The following is a 20,198-nucleotide window of genomic DNA, read 5'->3' as shown; positions in this document are numbered from 1 at the left end:
TACTATAACCTCATTTAGCAAAGATTTTCACAAAAAAGTGAAATTTTCAAAAAGTCAGAAATTTTGCAAAAAACGACTAATTATGAAGGACTCATCGGGTGAATCACTCTGGAACTGAAATCGGATGCGCGCACTGACATGCTCCCCTCTCTGGAAGTCTGAGACATGTGTGAAAATTTTCTAAGTCCAGAAAAAAAAATGTTTTCAACTTTTTTCAAATTTCCCCCCAAGGGATATATATTTTACCCACACATTTGGAGCCCTCCTGGGATGCCCTCTAACATACTATAACCTCATTTAGCGAAGATTTTCACAAAAAAGTGAAATTTTCAAAAAGTCAGAAATTTTGCAAAAAACGACTAAGTATGAAGGACTCATCGGGTGAATCGCTCTGGAACTGAAATCGGATGCGCGCACTGACATGCTCCCCTCTCTGGAAGTCTGAGACATGTGTGAAAGTTTTCTAAGTCCAGAAAAAAAAAATTTTTCAACTTTTTTCAAATTTCCCCCCAAGGGATATATATTTTACCCACACATTTGGAGCCCTCCTGGGATGCCCTCTAACATACTATAACCTCATTTAGCAAAGATTTTCACAAAAAAGTGAAATTCTCAAAAAGTCAGAAATTTTGCAAAAAACGACTAAGTATGATGGACTCATCGGGTGAATCGCTCTGGAACTGAAATCGGATGTGCGCACTGACATGCTCCCCTCTCTGGCAGTCTGAGACATGTGTGAAAATTTTCTAAGTCCAGAAAAAAAAAATTATTCAACTTTTTTCAAATTTCCCCCCAAGGGATATATATTTTACCCACACATTTGGAGCCCTCCTGGGATGCCCTCTAACATACTATAACCTCATTTAGCGGAGATTTTCACAAAAAAGTGAAATTTTCAAAAAGTCAGAAATTTTGCAAAAAATGACTTAATATGAAGGACTCATCGGGTGAATCGCTCTGGAACTGAAATCGGATGCGTGCACTGACATGCTCCCCTCTCTGGAAGTCTGAGACATGTGTGAAAATTTTCTAAGTCCAGAAAAAAAAATTATTCAACTTTTTTTCAAATTTCCCCCCAAGGGATATATATTTTACCCACACATTTGGAGCCCTCCTGGGATGCCCTCTAACATACTATAACCTCATTTAGCGGAGATTTTCACAAAAAAATGAAATTTTCAAATAGTCAGAAATTTTGCAAAAACGACTAAGTATGAAGGACTCATCGGGTGAATCGCTCTGGAACTGAAATCGGATGCGCGCACTGACATGCTCCCCTCTCTGGAAGTCTGAGACATGTGTGAAAATTTTCTAAGTCCAGAAAAAAAAATTTTTCAACTTTTTTTCAAGTTTCCCCCCAAGGGATATATATTTTACCCACACATTTGGAGCCCTCCTGGGATGCCCTCTAACATACTATAACCTCTTTTAGTGGAGATTTTCACAAAAAAGTGAAATTTTCAAAATGTCAGAAATTTTGCAAAAAACGACTAAGTATGAAGGACTCATCGGGTGAATCGCTCTGGAACTGAAATCGGATGTTCGCACTGACATTCTCCCCTCTCTGGCAGTCTGAGACATGTGTGAAAATATTCTAAGTCCAGAAAAAAAAATTATTCAACTTTTTTTCAAATTTCCCCCCAAGGGATATATATTTTACCCACACATTTGGAGCCCTCCTGGGATGCCCTCTAACATACTATAACCTCATTTAGCGGAGATTTTCACAAAAAAGTGAAATTTTCAAAAAGTGAATTTTTTTCCCAAAAAAGACTAAGTATGAAGGACTCATTGGGTGAAACTCTCTGGAACTGAAATTGGATGCGCTTACAGACATGCTCCCCTCTCTGGAAGTCTGAGACATGTGTGAAAATTTTCTAAGTCCAGAAAAAAAAATTATTCAACTTTTTTTCAAATTTCCCCCCAAGGGATATATATTTTACCCACACATTTGGAGCCCTCCTGGGATGCCCTCTAACATACTATAACCTCATTTAGCGGAGATTTTCACAAAAAAATGAAATTTTCAAATAGTCAGAAATTTTGCAAAAACGACTAAGTATGAAGGACTCATCGGGTGAATCGCTCTGGAACTGAAATCGGATGCGCGCACTGACATGCTCCCCTCTCTGGAAGTCTGAGACATGTGTGAAAATTTTCTAAGTCCAGAAAAAAAAATTTTTCAACTTTTTTTCAAGTTTCCCCCCAAGGGATATATATTTTACCCACACATTTGGAGCCCTCCTGGGATGCCCTCTAACATACTATAACCTCTTTTAGTGGAGATTTTCACAAAAAAGTGAAATTTTCAAAATGTCAGAAATTTTGCAAAAAACGACTAAGTATGAAGGACTCATCGGGTGAATCGCTCTGGAACTGAAATCGGATGTTCGCACTGACATTCTCCCCTCTCTGGCAGTCTGAGACATGTGTGAAAATATTCTAAGTCCAGAAAAAAAAATTATTCAACTTTTTTTCAAATTTCCCCCCAAGGGATATATATTTTACCCACACATTTGGAGCCCTCCTGGGATGCCCTCTAACATACTATAACCTCATTTAGCGGAGATTTTCACAAAAAAGTGAAATTTTCAAAAAGTGAATTTTTTTTCCCAAAAAAGACTAAGTATGAAGGACTCATTGGGTGAAACTCTCTGGAACTGAAATTGGATGCGCTTACAGACATGCTCCCCTCTCTGGAAGTCTGAGACATGTGTGAAAATTTTCTAAGTCCTGAAAAAAAAAAATTTTCAACTTTTTTTCAAATTCCCCCCCAAGGGATATATATTTTACCCACACATTTGGAGCCCTCCTGGGATGCCCTCTAACATACTATAACCTCATTTAGTGGAGATTTTCACAAAAAAGTGAAATTTTCAAAAAGTCAGAAATTTTGCAAAAAACGACGAAGTATGAAGGACTCATCGGGTGAATCGCTCTGGAACTGAAATCGGATGCGCGCACTGACATGCTCCCCTCTCTGGAAGTCTGAGACATGTGTGAAAATTTTCTAAGTCCAGGAAAAAAAAATTATTCAACTTTTTTTCAAATTTCCCCCCAAGGGATATATATTTTACCCACACATTTGGAGCCCTCCTGGGATGCCCTCTAACATACTATAACCTCATTTAGCGGAGATTTTCACAAAAAAGTGAAATTTTCAAAAAGTCAGAAATTTTGCAAAAAATGACTAAATATGAAGGACTCATCGGGTGAATCGCTCTGGAACTGAAATCGGATGCGCGCACTGACATGCTCCCCTCTCTGGAAGTCTGAGACATGTGTGAAAATTTTCTAAGTCCAGAAAAAAAATTTTTTTCAACTTTTTTTCAAATTTCCCCCCAAGGGATATATATTTTACCCACACATTTGGAGCCCTCCTGGGATGCCCTCTAACATACTATAACCTCATTTAGCAAAGATTTTCACAAAAAAGTGAAATTTTCAAAAAGTCAGAAATTTTGCAAAAAACGACTAATTATGAAGGACTCATCGGGTGAATCACTCTGGAACTGAAATCGGATGCGCGCACTGACATGCTCCCCTCTCTGGAAGTCTGAGACATGTGTGAAAATTTTCTAAGTCCAGAAAAAAAAATGTTTTCAACTTTTTTCAAATTTCCCCCCAAGGGATATATATTTTACCCACACATTTGGAGCCCTCCTGGGATGCCCTCTAACATACTATAACCTCATTTAGCGAAGATTTTCACAAAAAAGTGAAATTTTCAAAAAGTCAGAAATTTTGCAAAAAACGACTAAGTATGAAGGACTCATCGGGTGAATCGCTCTGGAACTGAAATCGGATGCGCGCACTGACATGCTCCCCTCTCTGGAAGTCTGAGACATGTGTGAAAGTTTTCTAAGTCCAGAAAAAAAAAATTTTTCAACTTTTTTTCAAATTTCCCCCCAAGGGATATATATTTTACCCACACATTTGGAGCCCTCCTGGGATGCCCTCTAACATACTATAACCTCATTTAGCAAAGATTTTCACAAAAAAGTGAAATTCTCAAAAAGTCAGAAATTTTGCAAAAAACGACTAAGTATGATGGACTCATCGGGTGAATCGCTCTGGAACTGAAATCGGATGTGCGCACTGACATGCTCCCCTCTCTGGCAGTCTGAGACATGTGTGAAAATTTTCTAAGTCCAGAAAAAAAAAATTATTCAACTTTTTTCAAATTTCCCCCCAAGGGATATATATTTTACCCACACATTTGGAGCCCTCCTGGGATGCCCTCTAACATACTATAACATCATTTAGCGGAGATTTTCACAAAAAAGTGAAATTTTCAAAAAGTCAGAAATTTTGCAAAAAATGACTTAATATGAAGGACTCATCGGGTGAATCGCTCTGGAACTGAAATCGGATGCGTGCACTGACATGCTCCCCTCTCTGGAAGTCTGAGACATGTGTGAAAATTTTCTAAGTCCAGAAAAAAAAATTATTCAACTTTTTTTCAAATTTCCCCCCAAGGGATATATATTTTACCCACACATTTGGAGCCCTCCTGGGATGCCCTCTAACATACTATAACCTCATTTAGCGGAGATTTTCACAAAAAAATGAAATTTTCAAATAGTCAGAAATTTTGCAAAAACGACTAAGTATGAAGGACTCATCGGGTGAATCGCTCTGGAACTGAAATCGGATGCGCGCACTGACATGCTCCCCTCTCTGGAAGTCTGAGACATGTGTGAAAATTTTCTAAGTCCAGAAAAAAAAATTTTTCAACTTTTTTTCAAGTTTCCCCCCAAGGGATATATATTTTACCCACACATTTGGAGCCCTCCTGGGATGCCCTCTAACATACTATAACCTCTTTTAGTGGAGATTTTCACAAAAAAGTGAAATTTTCAAAATGTCAGAAATTTTGCAAAAAACGACTAAGTATGAAGGACTCATCGGGTGAATCGCTCTGGAACTGAAATCGGATGTTCGCACTGACATTCTCCCCTCTCTGGCAGTCTGAGACATGTGTGAAAATATTCTAAGTCCAGAAAAAAAAATTATTCAACTTTTTTTCAAATTTCCCCCCAAGGGATATATATTTTACCCACACATTTGGAGCCCTCCTGGGATGCCCTCTAACATACTATAACCTCATTTAGCGGAGATTTTCACAAAAAAGTGAAATTTTCAAAAAGTGAATTTTTTTCCCAAAAAAGACTAAGTATGAAGGACTCATTGGGTGAAACTCTCTGGAACTGAAATTGGATGCGCTTACAGACATGCTCCCCTCTCTGGAAGTCTGAGACATGTGTGAAAATTTTCTAAGTCCAGAAAAAAAAATTATTCAACTTTTTTTCAAATTTCCCCCCAAGGGATATATATTTTACCCACACATTTGGAGCCCTCCTGGGATGCCCTCTAACATACTATAACCTCATTTAGCGGAGATTTTCACAAAAAAATGAAATTTTCAAATAGTCAGAAATTTTGCAAAAACGACTAAGTATGAAGGACTCATCGGGTGAATCGCTCTGGAACTGAAATCGGATGCGCGCACTGACATGCTCCCCTCTCTGGAAGTCTGAGACATGTGTGAAAATTTTCTAAGTCCAGAAAAAAAAATTTTTCAACTTTTTTTCAAGTTTCCCCCCAAGGGATATATATTTTACCCACACATTTGGAGCCCTCCTGGGATGCCCTCTAACATACTATAACCTCTTTTAGTGGAGATTTTCACAAAAAAGTGAAATTTTCAAAATGTCAGAAATTTTGCAAAAAACGACTAAGTATGAAGGACTCATCGGGTGAATCGCTCTGGAACTGAAATCGGATGTTCGCACTGACATTCTCCCCTCTCTGGCAGTCTGAGACATGTGTGAAAATATTCTAAGTCCAGAAAAAAAAATTATTCAACTTTTTTTCAAATTTCCCCCCAAGGGATATATATTTTACCCACACATTTGGAGCCCTCCTGGGATGCCCTCTAACATACTATAACCTCATTTAGCGGAGATTTTCACAAAAAAGTGAAATTTTCAAAAAGTGAATTTTTTTTCCCAAAAAAGACTAAGTATGAAGGACTCATTGGGTGAAACTCTCTGGAACTGAAATTGGATGCGCTTACAGACATGCTCCCCTCTCTGGAAGTCTGAGACATGTGTGAAAATTTTCTAAGTCCTGAAAAAAAAAAATTTTCAACTTTTTTTCAAATTCCCCCCCAAGGGATATATATTTTACCCACACATTTGGAGCCCTCCTGGGATGCCCTCTAACATACTATAACCTCATTTAGTGGAGATTTTCACAAAAAAGTGAAATTTTCAAAAAGTCAGAAATTTTGCAAAAAACGACGAAGTATGAAGGACTCATCGGGTGAATCGCTCTGGAACTGAAATCGGATGCGCGCACTGACATGCTCCCCTCTCTGGAAGTCTGAGACATGTGTGAAAATTTTCTAAGTCCAGGAAAAAAAAATTATTCAACTTTTTTTCAAATTTCCCCCCAAGGGATATATATTTTACCCACACATTTGGAGCCCTCCTGGGATGCCCTCTAACATACTATAACCTCATTTAGCGGAGATTTTCACAAAAAAGTGAAATTTTCAAAAAGTCAGAAATTTTGCAAAAAATGACTAAATATGAAGGACTCATCGGGTGAATCGCTCTGGAACTGAAATCGGATGCGCGCACTGACATGCTCCCCTCTCTGGAAGTCTGAGACATGTGTGAAAATTTTCTAAGTCCAGAAAAAAAATTTTTTTCAACTTTTTTTCAAATTTCCCCCCAAGGGATATATATTTTACCCACACATTTGGAGCCCTCCTGGGATGCCCTCTAACATACTATAACCTCATTTAGCAAAGATTTTCACAAAAAAGTGAAATTTTCAAAAAGTCAGAAATTTTGCAAAAAACGACTAATTATGAAGGACTCATCGGGTGAATCACTCTGGAACTGAAATCGGATGCGCGCACTGACATGCTCCCCTCTCTGGAAGTCTGAGACATGTGTGAAAATTTTCTAAGTCCAGAAAAAAAAATGTTTTCAACTTTTTTCAAATTTCCCCCCAAGGGATATATATTTTACCCACACATTTGGAGCCCTCCTGGGATGCCCTCTAACTTACTATAACCTCATTTAGCGAAGATTTTCACAAAAAAGTGAAATTTTCAAAAAGTCAGAAATTTTGCAAAAAACGACTAAGTATGAAGGACTCATCGGGTGAATCGCTCTGGAACTGAAATCGGATGCGCGCACTGACATGCTCCCCTCTCTGGAAGTCTGAGACATGTGTGAAAGTTTTCTAAGTCCAGAAAAAAAAAATTTTTCAACTTTTTTTCAAATTTCCCCCCAAGGGATATATATTTTACCCACACATTTGGAGCCCTCCTGGGATGCCCTCTAACATACTATAACCTCATTTAGCAAAGATTTTCACAAAAAAGTGAAATTTTCAAAAAGTCAGAAATTTTGCAAAAAACGACTAAGTATGAAGGACTCATCGGGTGAATCGCTCTGGAACTGAAATCGGATGCGCGCACTGACATGCTCCCCTCTCTGGAAGTCTGAGACATGTGTGAAAATTTTCTAAGTCCAGAAAAAAAAATGTTTTCAACTTTTTTCAAATTTCCCCCCAAGGGATATATATTTTACCCACACATTTGGAGCCCTCCTGGGATGCCCTCTAACATACTATAACCTCATTTAGCGGAGATTTTCACAAAAAAGTGAAATTTTCAAAAAGTCAGAAATTTTGCAAAAAACGACTAAGTATGAAGGACTCATCGGGTGAATCGCTCTGGAACTGAAATCGGATGCGCGCACTGACATGCTCCCCTCTCTGACAGTCTGAGACATGTGTGAAAATTTTCTAAGTCCAGAAAAAAAAAATTTTCAACTTTTTTTCAAATTTCCCCCCAAGGGATATATATTTTACCCACACATTTGGAGCCCTCCTGGGATGCCCTCTAACATACTATAACCTCAACTAGCGGAGATTTTCACAAAAAAAGTGAAATTTTCAAAAAGTCAGAAATTTTGCAAAAAACGACGAAGTATGAAGGACTCATCGGGAGAATCGCTCTGGAACTGAAATCGGATGCGCGCACTGACATGCTCCCCTCTCTGGAAGTCTGAGACATGTGTGAAAATTTTCTAAGACGAGAAAAAAAAAAATTTTCAACTTTTTTTCAAATGTCCCCCCAAGGGATATATTTTTTACCCACACATTTGAAGCCCTCCTGGGATGCCCGCTAACATACTATAACCTCATTTAGCGGAGATTTTCACAAAAAAGTGAAATTTTCAAAAAGTCAGAAATTTTGCAAAAAATGACTAAATATGAAGGACTCATTGGGTGAATCGCTCTGGAACTGAAATCGGATGCACGCACTGACATGCTCCCCTCTCTGGAAGTCTGAGACATGTGTTTAAATTTTCTAAGTCCAGAAAAAAAATTTTTTTCAACTTTTTTCAAATTTCCCCCCAAGGGATATATATTTTACCCACACATTTGGAGCCCTCCTGGGATGCCCTCTAACATACTATAACCTCATTTAGCGGAGATTTTCACAAAAAAGTGAAATTTTCAAAAAGTCAGAAATTTTGCAAAAAACGACTAAGTATGAAGGACTCATCGGGTGAATCGCTCTGGAACTGAAATCGGATGCGCGCACTGACATGCTCCCCTCTCTGGAAGTCTGAGACATGTGTGAAAATTTTCTAAGTCCAGAAAAAAAAATGTTTTCAACTTTTTTCAAATTTCCCCCCAAGGGATATATATTTTACCCACACATTTGGAGCCCTCCTGGGATGCCCTCTAACATACTGTAACCTCATTTAGCGGAGATTTTCACAAAAAAGTGAAATTTTCAAAAAGTCAGAAATTTTGCAAAAAACGACTAAGTATGAAGGACTCATCGGGTGAATCGCTCTGGAACTGAAATCGGATGCGCGCACTGACATGCTCCCCTCTCTGGCAGTCTGAGACATGTGTTTAAATTTTCTAAGTCCAGAAAAAAAAAATTTTCAACTTTTTTTCAAGTTTCCCCCCAAGGGATATATATTTTACCCACACATTTGGAGCCCTCCTGGGATGCCCTCTAACATACTATAACCTCTTTTAGTGGAGATTTTCACAAAAAAGTGAAATTTTCAAAATGTCAGAAATTTTGCAAAAAACGACTAAGTATGAAGGACTCATCGGGTGAATCGCTCTGGAACTGAAATCGGATGTTCGCACTGACATTCTCCCCTCTCTGGCAGTCTGAGACATGTGTGAAAATATTCTAAGTCCAGAAAAAAAAATTATTCAACTTTTTTTCAAATTTCCCCCCAAGGGATATATATTTTACCCACACATTTGGAGCCCTCCTGGGATGCCCTCTAACATACTATAACCTCATTTAGCGGAGATTTTCACAAAAAAGTGAAATTTTCAAAAAGTGAATTTTTTTCCCAAAAAAGACTAAGTATGAAGGACTCATTGGGTGAAACTCTCTGGAACTGAAATTGGATGCGCTTACAGACATGCTCCCCTCTCTGGAAGTCTGAGACATGTGTGAAAATTTTCTAAGTCCAGAAAAAAAAATTATTCAACTTTTTTTCAAATTTCCCCCCAAGGGATATATATTTTACCCACACATTTGGAGCCCTCCTGGGATGCCCTCTAACATACTATAACCTCATTTAGCGGAGATTTTCACAAAAAAATGAAATTTTCAAATAGTCAGAAATTTTGCAAAAACGACTAAGTATGAAGGACTCATCGGGTGAATCGCTCTGGAACTGAAATCGGATGCGCGCACTGACATGCTCCCCTCTCTGGAAGTCTGAGACATGTGTGAAAATTTTCTAAGTCCAGAAAAAAAAATTTTTCAACTTTTTTTCAAGTTTCCCCCCAAGGGATATATATTTTACCCACACATTTGGAGCCCTCCTGGGATGCCCTCTAACATACTATAACCTCTTTTAGTGGAGATTTTCACAAAAAAGTGAAATTTTCAAAATGTCAGAAATTTTGCAAAAAACGACTAAGTATGAAGGACTCATCGGGTGAATCGCTCTGGAACTGAAATCGGATGTTCGCACTGACATTCTCCCCTCTCTGGCAGTCTGAGACATGTGTGAAAATATTCTAAGTCCAGAAAAAAAAATTATTCAACTTTTTTTCAAATTTCCCCCCAAGGGATATATATTTTACCCACACATTTGGAGCCCTCCTGGGATGCCCTCTAACATACTATAACCTCATTTAGCGGAGATTTTCACAAAAAAGTGAAATTTTCAAAAAGTGAATTTTTTTTCCCAAAAAAGACTAAGTATGAAGGACTCATTGGGTGAAACTCTCTGGAACTGAAATTGGATGCGCTTACAGACATGCTCCCCTCTCTGGAAGTCTGAGACATGTGTGAAAATTTTCTAAGTCCTGAAAAAAAAAAATTTTCAACTTTTTTTCAAATTCCCCCCCAAGGGATATATATTTTACCCACACATTTGGAGCCCTCCTGGGATGCCCTCTAACATACTATAACCTCATTTAGTGGAGATTTTCACAAAAAAGTGAAATTTTCAAAAAGTCAGAAATTTTGCAAAAAACGACGAAGTATGAAGGACTCATCGGGTGAATCGCTCTGGAACTGAAATCGGATGCGCGCACTGACATGCTCCCCTCTCTGGAAGTCTGAGACATGTGTGAAAATTTTCTAAGTCCAGGAAAAAAAAATTATTCAACTTTTTTTCAAATTTCCCCCCAAGGGATATATATTTTACCCACACATTTGGAGCCCTCCTGGGATGCCCTCTAACATACTATAACCTCATTTAGCGGAGATTTTCACAAAAAAGTGAAATTTTCAAAAAGTCAGAAATTTTGCAAAAAATGACTAAATATGAAGGACTCATCGGGTGAATCGCTCTGGAACTGAAATCGGATGCGCGCACTGACATGCTCCCCTCTCTGGAAGTCTGAGACATGTGTGAAAATTTTCTAAGTCCAGAAAAAAAATTTTTTTCAACTTTTTTTCAAATTTCCCCCCAAGGGATATATATTTTACCCACACATTTGGAGCCCTCCTGGGATGCCCTCTAACATACTATAACCTCATTTAGCAAAGATTTTCACAAAAAAGTGAAATTTTCAAAAAGTCAGAAATTTTGCAAAAAACGACTAATTATGAAGGACTCATCGGGTGAATCACTCTGGAACTGAAATCGGATGCGCGCACTGACATGCTCCCCTCTCTGGAAGTCTGAGACATGTGTGAAAATTTTCTAAGTCCAGAAAAAAAAATGTTTTCAACTTTTTTCAAATTTCCCCCCAAGGGATATATATTTTACCCACACATTTGGAGCCCTCCTGGGATGCCCTCTAACATACTATAACCTCATTTAGCGAAGATTTTCACAAAAAAGTGAAATTTTCAAAAAGTCAGAAATTTTGCAAAAAACGACTAAGTATGAAGGACTCATCGGGTGAATCGCTCTGGAACTGAAATCGGATGCGCGCACTGACATGCTCCCCTCTCTGGAAGTCTGAGACATGTGTGAAAGTTTTCTAAGTCCAGAAAAAAAAAATTTTTCAACTTTTTTTCAAATTTCCCCCCAAGGGATATATATTTTACCCACACATTTGGAGCCCTCCTGGGATGCCCTCTAACATACTATAACCTCATTTAGCAAAGATTTTCACAAAAAAGTGAAATTTTCAAAAAGTCAGAAATTTTGCAAAAAACGACTAAGTATGAAGGACTCATCGGGTGAATCGCTCTGGAACTGAAATCGGATGCGCGCACTGACATGCTCCCCTCTCTGGAAGTCTGAGACATGTGTGAAAATTTTCTAAGTCCAGAAAAAAAAATGTTTTCAACTTTTTTCAAATTTCCCCCCAAGGGATATATATTTTACCCACACATTTGGAGCCCTCCTGGGATGCCCTCTAACATACTATAACCTCATTTAGCGGAGATTTTCACAAAAAAGTGAAATTTTCAAAAAGTCAGAAATTTTGCAAAAAACGACTAAGTATGAAGGACTCATCGGGTGAATCGCTCTGGAACTGAAATCGGATGCGCGCACTGACATGCTCCCCTCTCTGACAGTCTGAGACATGTGTGAAAATTTTCTAAGTCCAGAAAAAAAAAATTTTCAACTTTTTTTCAAATTTCCCCCCAAGGGATATATATTTTACCCACACATTTGGAGCCCTCCTGGGATGCCCTCTAACATACTATAACCTCAACTAGCGGAGATTTTCACAAAAAAAGTGAAATTTTCAAAAAGTCAGAAATTTTGCAAAAAACGACGAAGTATGAAGGACTCATCGGGAGAATCGCTCTGGAACTGAAATCGGATGCGCGCACTGACATGCTCCCCTCTCTGGAAGTCTGAGACATGTGTGAAAATTTTCTAAGACGAGAAAAAAAAAAATTTTCAACTTTTTTTCAAATGTCCCCCCAAGGGATATATTTTTTACCCACACATTTGAAGCCCTCCTGGGATGCCCGCTAACATACTATAACCTCATTTAGCGGAGATTTTCACAAAAAAGTGAAATTTTCAAAAAGTCAGAAATTTTGCAAAAAATGACTAAATATGAAGGACTCATTGGGTGAATCGCTCTGGAACTGAAATCGGATGCACGCACTGACATGCTCCCCTCTCTGGAAGTCTGAGACATGTGTTTAAATTTTCTAAGTCCAGAAAAAAAATTTTTTTCAACTTTTTTCAAATTTCCCCCCAAGGGATATATATTTTACCCACACATTTGGAGCCCTCCTGGGATGCCCTCTAACATACTATAACCTCATTTAGCGGAGATTTTCACAAAAAAGTGAAATTTTCAAAAAGTCAGAAATTTTGCAAAAAACGACTAAGTATGAAGGACTCATCGGGTGAATCGCTCTGGAACTGAAATCGGATGCGCGCACTGACATGCTCCCCTCTCTGGAAGTCTGAGACATGTGTGAAAATTTTCTAAGTCCAGAAAAAAAAATGTTTTCAACTTTTTTCAAATTTCCCCCCAAGGGATATATATTTTACCCACACATTTGGAGCCCTCCTGGGATGCCCTCTAACATACTGTAACCTCATTTAGCGGAGATTTTCACAAAAAAGTGAAATTTTCAAAAAGTCAGAAATTTTGCAAAAAACGACTAAGTATGAAGGACTCATCGGGTGAATCGCTCTGGAACTGAAATCGGATGCGCGCACTGACATGCTCCCCTCTCTGGCAGTCTGAGACATGTGTTTAAATTTTCTAAGTCCAGAAAAAAAAAATTTTCAACTTTTTTTCAAATTTCCCCCCAAGGGATATATATTTTACCCACACATTTGGAGCCCTCCTGGGATGCCCTCTAACATACTATAACCTCAACTAGCGGAGATTTTCACAAAAAAGTGAAATTTTCAAAAAGTCAGAAATTTTGCAAAAAACGACGAAGTATGAAGGACTCATCGGGAGAATCGCTCTGGAACTGAAATCGGATGCGCGCACCGACATGCTCCCCTCTCTGGAAGTCTGAGACATGTGTGAAAATTTTCTAAGACGAGAAAAAAAAAAAATTTCAACTTTTTTTCAAATGTCCCCCCAAGGGATATATTTTTTACCCACACATTTGGAGCCCTCCTGGGATGCCCTCTAACATACTATAACCTCATTTAGCGGAGATTTTCACAAAAAAGTGAAATTTTCAAAAAGTCAGAAATTTTGCAAAAAACGACTAAGTATGAAGGACTCATCGGGTGAATCGCTCTGGAACTGAAATCGGATGCGCGCACTGACATGCTCCCCTCTCTGGAAGTCTGAGACATGTGTGAAAATTTTCTAAGACAAGAAAAAAAAAATTTTCAACTTTTTTTCAAATTTCCCCCCAAGGGATATATTTTTTACCCACACATTTTGAGCCCTCCTGGGATGCCCTCTAACATACTATAACCTCATTTAGCAGAGATTTTCACAAAAAAGTGAAATTTTCAAAAAGTGAATTTTTTTCCAAAAAAAGACTAAGTATGAAGGACTCATTGGGTGAAACTCTCTGGAACTGAAATCGGATGCGCTTACAGACATGCTCCCCTCTCTGGAAGTCTGAGACATGTGTGAAAATTTTCTAAGTCCAGAAAAAAAAAATTATTCAACTTTTTTTCAAATTTCCCCCCAAGGGATATATATTTTACCCACACATTTGGAGCCCTCCTGGGATGCCCTCTAACATACTATAACCTCATTTAGCGGAGATTTTCACAAAAAAGTGAAATTTTCAAAAAGTCAGAAATTTTGCAAAAAATGACTAAATATGAAGGACTCATCGGGTGAATCGCTCTGGAACTGAAATCGGATGCGCGCACTGACATGCTCCCCTCTCTGGAAGTCTGAGACATGTGTGAAAATTTTCTAAGACGAGAAAAAAAAAAAATTTCAACTTTTTTTCAAATTCCCCCCCAAGGGATATATATTTTACCCACACATTTGGAGCCCTCCTGGGATGCCCTCTAACATACTATAACCTCATTTAGCGGAGATTTTCACAAAAAAGTGAAATTTTCAAAAAGTCAGAAATTTTGCAAAAAACGACGAAGTATGAAGGACTCATCAGGTGAATCGCTCTGGAACTGAAATCGGATGCGCGCACTGACATGCTCCCCTCTCTGGAAGTCTGAGACATGTGTGAAAATTTTCTAAGTCCAGAAAAAAAAAATTATTCAACTTTTTTTCAAATTTCCCCCCAAGGGATATATATTTTACCCACACATTTGGAGCCCTCCTGGGATGCCCTCTAACATACTATAACCTCATTTAGCGGAGATTTTCACAAAAAAGTGAAATTTTCAAAAAGTCAGAAATTTTGCAAAAAACGACTAAGTATGAAGGACTCATCGGGTGAATCGCTCTGGAACAGAAATCGGATGCGAGCACTGACATGCTCCCCTCTCTGGAAGTCTGAGACATGTGTGAAAATTTTCTAAGTCCAGAAAAAAAAAATTATTCAACTTTTTTCAAATTTCCCCCCAAGGGATATATATTTTACCCACACATTTGGAGCCCTCCTGGGATGCCCTCTAACATACTATAATCTCATTTAGCAGAGATTTTCACAAAAAAGTGAAATTTTCAAAAAGTCAGAAATTTTGCAAAAAATGACTAAATATGAAGGACTCATCGGGTGAAACGCTCTGGAACTGAAATCGGATGTGCGCACTGACATGCTCCCCTCTCTGGCAGTCTGAGACATGTGTGAAAATTTTCTAAGTCCAGAAAAAAACATTTTTTCAACTTTTTTTCAAATTTCCCCCCAAGGGATATATATTTTACCCACACATTTGGAGCCCTCCTGGGATGCCCTCTAACATACTATAACCTCATTTAGCGGAGGTTTTCACAAAAAAGTGAAATTTTCAAAAAGTCAGAAATTTTGCAAAAAACGACTAAGTATGAAGGACTCATCGGGTGAATCGCTCTGGAACTGAAATCGGATGCGCTTATAGACATGCTCCCCTCTCTGGAAGTCTGAGACATGTGTGAAAATTTTCTAAGTCCAGAAAAAAACATTTTTTCAACTTTTTTTCAAATTTCCCCCCAAGGGATATATATTTTACCCACACATTTGGAGCCCTCCTGGGATGCCCTCTAACATACTATAACCTCATTTAGCAAAGATTTTCACAAAAAAGTGAAATTTTCAAAAAGTCAGAAATTTTGCAAAAAATGACTAATTATGAAGGACTCATCGGGTGAATCACTCTGGAACTGAAATCGGATGCGCGCACTGACATGCTCCCCTCTCTGGAAGTCTGAGACATGTGTGAAAATTTTCTAAGTCCAGAAAAAAAAATGTTTTCAACTTTTTTCAAATTTCCCCCCAAGGGATATATATTTTACCCACACATTTGGAGCCCTCCTGGGATGCCCTCTAACATACTATAACCTCATTTAGCGGAGATTTTCACAAAAAAGTGAAATTTTCAAAAAATCAGAAATTTTGCAAAAAACGACTAAGTATGAAGGACTCATCGGGTGAATCGCTCTGGAACTGAAATCGGATGCGAGCACTGACATGCTCCCCTCTCTGGAAGTCTGAGACATGTGTGAAAATTTTCTAAGTCCAGAAAAAAAAAATTATTCAACTTTTTTCAAATTTCCCCCCAAGGGATATATATTTTACCCACACATTTGGAGCCCTCCTGGGATGCCCTCTAACATACTATAATCTCATTTAGCGGAGATTTTCACAAAAAAGTGAAATTTTCAAAAAGTCAGAAATTTTGCAAAAAATGACTAAATATGAAGGACTCATCGGGTGAAACGCTTTGGAACTGAAATCGGATGTGCGCACTGACATGCTCCCCTCTCTGGCAGTCTGAGACATGTGTGAAAATTTTCTAAGTCCAGAAAAAAACATTTTTTCAACTTTTTTTCAAATTTCCCCCCAAGGGATATATATTTTACCCACACATTTGGAGCCCTCCTGGGATGCCCTCTAACATACTATAACCTCATTTAGCGGAGGTTTTCACAAAAAAGTGAAATTTTCAAAAAGTCAGAAATTTTGCAAAAAACGACTAAGTATGAAGGACTCATCGGGTGAATCGCTCTGGAACTGAAATCGGATGCGCGCACTGACATGCTCCCCTCTCTGGAAGTCTGAGACATGTGTGAAAATTTTCTAAGTCCAGAAAAAAAAATGTTTTCAACTTTTTTCAAATTTCCCCCCAAGGGATATATATTTTACCCACACATTTGGAGCCCTCCTGGGATGCCCTCTAACATACTATAACCTCATTTAGCGGAGATTTTCACAAAAAAGTGAAATTTTCAAAAAGTCAGAAATTTTGCAAAAAACGACTAAGTATGAAGGACTCATCGGGTGAATCGCTCTGGAACTGAAATCGGATGCGCGCACTGACATGCTCCCCTCTCTGGCAGTCTGAGACATGTGTGAAAATTTTCTAAGTCCAGAAAAAAAAAAATTTCAACTTTTTTTCAAATTTCCCCCCAAGGGATATATATTTTACCCACACATTTGGAGCCCTCCTGGGATGCCCTCTAACATACTATAACCTCAACTAGCGGAGATTTTCACAAAAAAGTGAAATTTTCAAAAAGTCAGAAATTTTGCAAAAAACGACGAAGTATGAAGGACTCATCGGGAGAATCGCTCTGGAACTGAAATCGGATGCGCGCACCGACATGCTCCCCTCTCTGGAAGTCTGAGACATGTGTGAAAATTTTCTAAGACGAGAAAAAAAAAAATTTTCAACTTTTTTTCAAATGTCCCCCCAAGGGATATATTTTTTACCCACACATTTGGAGCCCTCCTGGGATGCCCTCTAACATACTATAACCTCATTTAGCGGAGATTTTCACAAAAAAGTGAAATTTTCAAAAAGTCAGAAATTTTGCAAAAAACGACTAAGTATGAAGGACTCATCGGGTGAATCGCTCTGGAACTGAAATCGGATGCGCGCACTGACATGCTCCCCTCTCTGGATGTCTGAGACATGTGTGAAAATTTTCTAAGACAAGAAAAAAAAAATTTTCAACTTTTTTTCAAATTTCCCCCCAAGGGATATATTTTTTACCCACACATTTTGAGCCCTCCTGGGATGCCCTCTAACATACTATAACCTCATTTAGCAGAGATTTTCATAAAAAAGTGAAATTTTCAAAAAGTGAATTTTTTTCCAAAAAAAGACTAAGTATGAAGGACTCATTGGGTGAAACTCTCTGGAACTGAAATCGGATGCGCTTACAGACATGCTCCCCTCTCTGGAAGTCTGAGACATGTGTGAAAATTTTCTAAGTCCAGAAAAAAAAAAATTTCAACTTTTTTTCAAATTCCCCCCCAAGGGATATATATTTTACCCACACATTTGGAGCCCTCCTGGGATGCCCTCTAACATACTATAACCTCATTTAGCGGAGATTTTCACAAAAAAGTGAAATTTTCAAAAAGTCAGAAATTTTGCAAAAAACGACGAAGTATGAAGGACTCATCGGGTGAATCGCTCTGGAACTGAAATCGGATGCGCGCACTGACATGCTCCCCTCTCTGGAAGTCTGAGACATGTGTGAAAATTTTCTAAGTCCAGAAAAAAAAAATTATTCAACTTTTTTTCAAATTTCCCACCAAGGGATATATATTTTACCCACACATTTGGAGCCCTCCTGGGATGCCCTCTAACATACTATAACCTCATTTAGCGGAGATTTTCACAAAAAAGTGAAATTTTCAAAAAGTCAGAAATTTTGCAAAAAATGACTAAATATGAAGGACTCATCGGGTGAATCGCTCTGGAACTGAAATCGGATGCGCGCACTGACATGCTCCCCTCTCTGGAAGTCTGAGACATGTGTGAAAATTTTCTAAGACGAGAAAAAAAAAAAATTTCAACTTTTTTTCAAATTCCCCCCCAAGGGATATATATTTTACCCACACATTTGGAGCCCTCCTGGGATGCCCTCTAACATACTATAACCTCATTTAGCGGAGATTTTCACAAAAAAGTGAAATTTTCAAAAAGTCAGAAATTTTGCAAAAAACGACGAAGTATGAAGGACTCATCAGGTGAATCGCTCTGGAACTGAAATCGGATGCGCGCACTGACATGCTCCCCTCTCTGGAAGTCTGAGACATGTGTGAAAATTTTCTAAGTCCAGAAAAAAAAAATTATTCAACTTTTTTTCAAATTTCCCCCCAAGGGATATATATTTTACCAACACATTTGGAGCCCTCCTGGGATGCCCCCTAACATACTATAACCTCATTTAGCGGAGATTTTCACAAAAAAGTGAAATTTTCAAAAAGTCAGAAATTTTGCAAAAATTTGGAGCCCTCCTGGGATGCCCTCTAACATACTATAACCTCATTTAGCGGAGATTTTCACAAAAAAGTGAAATTTTCAAAAAGTCAGAAATTTTGCAAAAAACGACTAAGTATGAAGGACTCATCGGGTGAATCGCTCTGGAACTGAAATCGGATGCGTGCACTGACATGCTCCCCTCTCTGGCAGTCTGAGACATGTGTGAAAATTTTCTAAGTCCAGAAAAAAAAAAATTTCAACTTTTTTTCAAATTTCAGCCCAAGGGATATATATTTTACCCACACATTTGGAGCCCTCCTGGGATGCCCTCTAACATACTATAACCTCAACTAGCGGAGATTTTCACAAAAAAGTGAAATTTTCAAAAAGTCAGAAATTTTGCAAAAAACGACGAAGTATGAAGGACTCATCGCGAGAATCGCTCTGGAACTGAAATCGGATGCGCGCACCGACATGCTCCCCTCTCTGGAAGTCTGAGACATGTGTGAAAATTTTCTAAGACGAGAAAAAAAAAAATTTTCAACTTTTTTTCAAATGTCCCCCCAAGGGATATATTTTTTACCCACACATTTGGAGCCCTCCTGGGATGCCCTCTAACATACTATAACCTCATTTAGCGGAGATTTTCACAAAAAAGTGAAATTTTCAAAAAGTCAGAAATTTTGCAAAAAACGACTAAGTATGAAGGACTCATCGGGTGAATCGCTCTGGAACTGAAATCGGATGCGCGCACTGACATGCTCCCCTCTCTGGATGTCTGAGACATGTGTGAAAATTTTCTAAGACAAGAAAAAAAAAATTTTCAACTTTTTTTCAAATTTCCCCCCAAGGGATATATTTTTTACCCACACATTTTGAGCCCTCCTGGGATGCCCTCTAACATACTATAACCTCATTTAGCAGAGATTTTCACAAAAAAGTGAAATTTACAAAAAGTGAATTTTTTTCCAAAAAAAGACTAAGTATGAAGGACTCATTGGGTGAATCGCTCTGGAACTGAAATCGGATGCGCGCACTGACATGCTCCCCTCTCTGGAAGTCTGAGACATGTGTGAAAATTTTCTAAGTCCAGAAAAAAAAAATTATTCAACTTTTTTTCAAATTTCCCCCCAAGGGATATATATTTTACCCCCACATTTGGAGCCCTCCTGGGATGCCCTCTAACATACTATAACCTCATTTAGCGGAGATTTTCACAAAAAAGTGAAATTTTCAAAAAGTCAGAAATTTTGCAAAAAATGACTAAATATGAAGGACTCATCGGGTGAATCGCTCTGGAACTGAAATCGGATGCGCGCACTGACATGCTCCCCTCTCTGGAAGTCTGAGACATGTGTGAAAATTTTCTAAGACGAGAAAAAAAAAAAATTTCAACTTTTTTTCAAATTCCCCCCCAAGGGATATATATTTTACCCACACATTTGG

This window comes from Phyllobates terribilis, unplaced genomic scaffold (assembly GCF_046119375.1).
Source record: "Phyllobates terribilis strain yellow unplaced genomic scaffold, ASM4611937v1 Scaffold_101__1_contigs__length_5897712, whole genome shotgun sequence".
In the NCBI taxonomy this organism is placed as follows: domain Eukaryota; kingdom Metazoa; phylum Chordata; class Amphibia; order Anura; family Dendrobatidae; genus Phyllobates; species Phyllobates terribilis.
Note: the sequence above shows the minus strand (reverse complement) of the source record.